Raw genomic sequence first — 5,079 nt, forward strand, 5'->3', positions numbered from 1 at the left:
CTCACAAAAGTAAAAGCTTAAAGGGACTAAAATCCGTGACTGCATTCCATTTTATATCCCTTCCTCAGTTTTCTTCAATTTCCTTGACCCCTAGGATCTTTCATATGACTTATGCTCCTTTAGACAAGAGACAAAGAAACAGCACTTTCTGAAAAATAGATGTTCTGTGGCTATAAGCTTTCATTGGTACAGATGCATAAACTTGGCATGATAAACTTAGAATTAGGTTTTTTGTTGTATCCTATAAAAAGCTGCATTAACAACAAGCAAATGGGCCAGGTGGTGGCTTATGCCTATAATCCTAGCCCTTTGGGAGACCAAAGCAAGAAGACTGCTTGAGGCCAGGAGTTCGAGACCAGCCTGGGCAACACAGCAAGACCTCATCGCTACTAAAAATAAAAATTAAAAAATTAGCCAAGGATGCTGGTATGCACCTGTAGTCACACTCAGGAGGCTGAAGTAGGAGGATGGCTGCAGCCCAGGAAATTGTGGATGCAGTGAGCCATGACCATGCCATTACACTGCAGCCTGGGCGACAGAGTGAAAAAAAAGAAAACGATGAAGTAGTAAATGTATATAAATGTATTTTATATTTCAAGTTAGATTATACTCTCAGAAGCTATGTGGTTTAGAGAAAATAGCCCTCTCCTATCCCACCTCTGTCTCTTACTAGGCAGTTGGTAACCGACAAAGTCACTTAACCTCTCTGAACCTTAACTTCCATTATCCAGAAAGTGAAGCTGATCATATTTTCCCCATCTACCTCACAGGGTTGTTGTGAGGATCACATGAAATAATGTACTTAAAAAAGTTGTTTCTGTAAAACGTACAACACAGATAGATCCAGGGTCCTGTTACATAGTTGCAAGTCACACCCTTATCTCTAGGGCCTGGGAAGGTAGGTGATTTAAGCACACAGAAAGCACCTACCATGTCCAGGGCGGATACATGGTAACAAGACTATGTTAATTTTATTTTCCTCTGAGTACACAGAATACTACCATGGGCTAATTCTAAGGAGCAAGACTGTAACTTTCCCTAAAATTATAGCTCAGCATTGACAGTGCTCTAGGGCAATTATGGGTTGTAATATTAATGGTTTGCAACATTTTTTTTACTATGTTGTGACCAGTAATTTTTTTTTTAATGAAAGAACACAGAGAATATTTCACAATGCATCCCACGCAGTAAGTTTTATTTTAGTTATATATGTGTAAACGTGTGTGTACTTAGTCATTAAATAAAACGAATTTTTGGCCAGGTGCGGTGGCTCATGCCTGTAATCCCAACACTTTGGGAGGCACAGGTGGGCGGATCACTTGAATCCAGGAGTTTGAGACCAGCCTCGCCAACGTGGTGACACCCCGTCTCTACCAAAAATACAAAAATTAGCTGGGCGTGGTGGTATGCACCTGTAATCCCAGCTACTCAGGAGGCTGAAGCAGGAAGATCACTTGAGCCCAGGAGACAGAGGGTGCAGTGAGCCAAGACTGCGCCACTGGACTCCAGCCTGAGTGACAGAGCAAGACCCTGTCTAAAATAAAATACAATAAAATGCATTTTTTTCCTGGGGGTGTGGGGAAAGGCAATGCACCATGGCTGCCTCTTGCCTTTCTCCTCTGTCTGCCTGGAATGTTATAACACCATCTCTTTGCCTAATTCCTTAAGCCCCAGTTCAGTGTTCACATCCTCTAGGAAGTGTTCCTTGACCTTCACTGCCAAATCTAGTTATATATTTATGCTATAAAACTTAAGTGAAAGCCCTTATGTGACTATATTGTTTAAGTGTCTGCTTCCTTAATTGAGAGTTCCTAAGGTTGAGAATCTATTTTTCTTATCTCTGGCCCTTGTGTATCTAGTATAGTACACAGTACATCCTAGAGGCGCTCAACTGATGAAATAAATAGGTTGTATTCTAAACTGCATCATAGAAACTATATTTCTGCATTAAAAAAAAAAACAAACAACTGTAAAGATACTTCCTGACCTCTTCAAATCCTCTCCTTTCTCAAGATGTCCATGGTGTTAAATGGGGTGAGAGAAGCTCCTGCACAGACAGAAACAAGGCAGGAATCATAGCTGCTACCACCACTAACTTCCCTACCGCTTGCCATTACACTTTCTGGTTTAGTCCCTAGTCCTTGGCCCTCCAGAGAAAAAGAACCAGGACCAGGAAAAGTGCTTTTGGTCCTTTAGGAAATCATCTCTAGAATGCCTATGTTTAACACACAACTTATGGATAATCACGGAACAATGTACTTTTAGGCTTCTCAGGAGTCCTAATATACCTCAAAAGTAAGATGTAAAGCATAATTATATGAAATAGAAATAAAATATATGGAATAGAAAGGCTATCCATGGACAGTCTTCTTTTTTTTTTTTTTTTTTTTTGAGACGGAGTCTTGCACTGTCCCCAAGTTAGAGTGCAGTGGCCCGAACTTGGCTCACTACAACCTCTGCTTCCTGGGTTCAAGTGATTCTCCTGCCTCAGCCTCCCAAGTAGCTAGGACTACAGGTGCGCACCACCACACCTGGCTAATTTTTTTTGCTATTTCAGTAGAGACAGGGTTTCACCATGTTGGCGAGGAAAGTCTCGATCTCCTGACCTCATTATCTGCCTGTCTCGGCCTCCCAAAGTGCTGGGATTACAGGCGTGAGCCACTATGCCCAGACATGGAAAGTCTTTAAGTCCCAACCAAGATGTCTACTCGAGAGATAGAAAGCAGAAAATCTGGGGATGAGGCCCAGCAATCCGTGTTGTAATAAGACCCCCAGGTGATGCAAGCTCCAGTGTAAGAGCAATTGCTCTAATTTACTTATTCATTCATTTTATCATGTTAGGGCAAAGGATACAAAATTTTAAGAAAAATTATGGAATAAAAAATTAAGGAAATTATAATAACAACCAAACATTTTTCTGAGAATTATGAAAATTCACCAACAAATCACTTTAGTAATAGCAAACTTTGGTTCAATTCATGGAACACAGACTGAGATCCACTCTAATGTGTACATAATTTAAACTGAATGTGGGTTAATGATCCAAACTGGAAAAAATCTGTGTCCTCAGATCTCATTTATATTGTGGTCAACTGATATTATTTGAACTCAAGGTAATTTAATGTAACAGGTACTTCTGTCAATCACAGAACATGGCTAAATTTCACTAGTATGAATGCACTGCACATGTCTGGATATAGCCTAGCAGAGAGAGATTCTCCACATGTCCATATGATAAAAGCTATCAAAAGATCTTTCTTAAACTGATAAGTGAAACATTTGTAAAAACAATTCTAATGAAGCTATCAATAATTTGGGGGCTATTTAAAAAATTTTTTAGCTCAAAATGAATATATGTTCTACTAATGATCAGGTCATCATTTGTTCTGCCCTCCTAAGTGTGGAATCTGTTCTTGCTGGCATGATCTTTCCTCTAAGATCACACGCTTACACATTAAAGGTAGTGATGGGATTTTAAAAAGCACGTCGACACTGTAGTAGAGTATAGACAAATAGGGGTTGAAAACATCCCAGCACTTTGGGATGCCAAGGCGGGCGGATCACCTGAGGTCAGGAGTTCGAGACCAGCCTGGACAACAAGGTGAAACCCCATCCCTGCTAAAAATACAAAAATTAGCCAGGCGTGGTGTCACGTGCCTGTAATCCCAGCTACTCGGGAGGCTGAGGCAGGAGAATAGCTTCAACCCAGGAGGCAGAGGTTGCACTGAGCTAAGATTGTGCCACTGCACTCCATCCAGCCTGGGCGACATAGCAAGACTGTGAAAAGAAAAGAAGAGGAAAGAAGACAAAAGGAAAGGAAAGGAAAAAAGACAAGACAAGACGGGGTGGCTAGCAAAGCCTAAATGCTTCACGCTACCACAGAGGTGCCCCCTCCCAACAAACAAACAAGGGTGCAGACTCCCATGGAACATAGCTGGCTCACATGGAAATGTTCCCACGGTCATGGTTTGGCTGACACACTCTTGAGCTAATTAGCCACTGACTACATTTAGAAGTAAAAATTGCCTCAATTTTGTCCCAAATTGTAGGGAAAAACATTTCAAGAAAGTACTGACTGCTTCTTTTTTTTTTTTGAGACGGAGTCTCGCTCTGTTGTCCAGGCTGGAGGACAGTGGCACGATCTTGGCTCACTGCAACCTCCACCTCCCGGGTTCAAGCCATTCTCCTGTCTCAACCTCCTGAGTAGCTGGAACTGCAGATGCACGCCATCACGCCCGGCTGATTTTTTGTATTTTTAGTACAGATGGGGTTTCACCATGTTAGCCAGGCTGGTCTCGATCTCCTGACCTTGTGATCTGCCCGCCTTGGCTTCCCAAAGTGCTGGGATTACAGGCATGAGACACCACGCGCAGCCATTACTGACCACTTCTTAAATGGCGTATTAGCTTGGTGTAAAAGTAATTGCGGTTTTTGCTTTTTTTTTTAGTTACAAATCGTGTTCTGATTTCCCAATATAAAAATGTCAGGAAAATTAGACATCTACTATATTCCAGACACTGTTGCAGGCACTGAGGATACAGCATGGAACAAAATAAGGCTTCTGCCCTCATCTGTGCTTATATTCTAATGGAAAAAAGCACTAGGAAATAATAAATTAACAAATAAATGTTGGCACCTTTTGGGGGGAATAAGCCATTTATGGTGGCAGGGAGTGTTTCAGGTGGAGAAGGAGGGTGATAGTGGCTATTTTCTAAGAGAGCAAGGGATGTGAGGGGACAGCCAGGCATCAGGCAAGAAGCACGCAGTAGACAAAGGGAAGGGCGAACACAAGGCCCAGAGGCTGGTGTGGCTGGGGCAAATATGGGGGGAGAGTGGGAGGATGAGGTCAGAGAGGCTGCCACAGGGAAGAAGGGCTTCAAAGCCGCTGCTGAGACTTGGGTCTTTACTCCCAGTGAGAGGGAAAGCAGAGGAGCGACACGATCCAACCCACAGTTTTAAAGGACCATGCTGGCAGCTTGCTACATGGTACTTTAAAAAAGCAGTTCTAATGAAGCTACTAATAATTTCTAGGACAAGAGAATGCAGGGAGACATTATTAGTAGTAGCAGTCTATTTACT

The sequence above is a fragment of the Hylobates moloch genome, unplaced genomic scaffold (assembly GCF_009828535.3).
Source record: "Hylobates moloch isolate HMO894 unplaced genomic scaffold, HMol_V3 SCAFFOLD_5, whole genome shotgun sequence".
Classification (NCBI taxonomy): Eukaryota; Metazoa; Chordata; class Mammalia; order Primates; family Hylobatidae; genus Hylobates; species Hylobates moloch.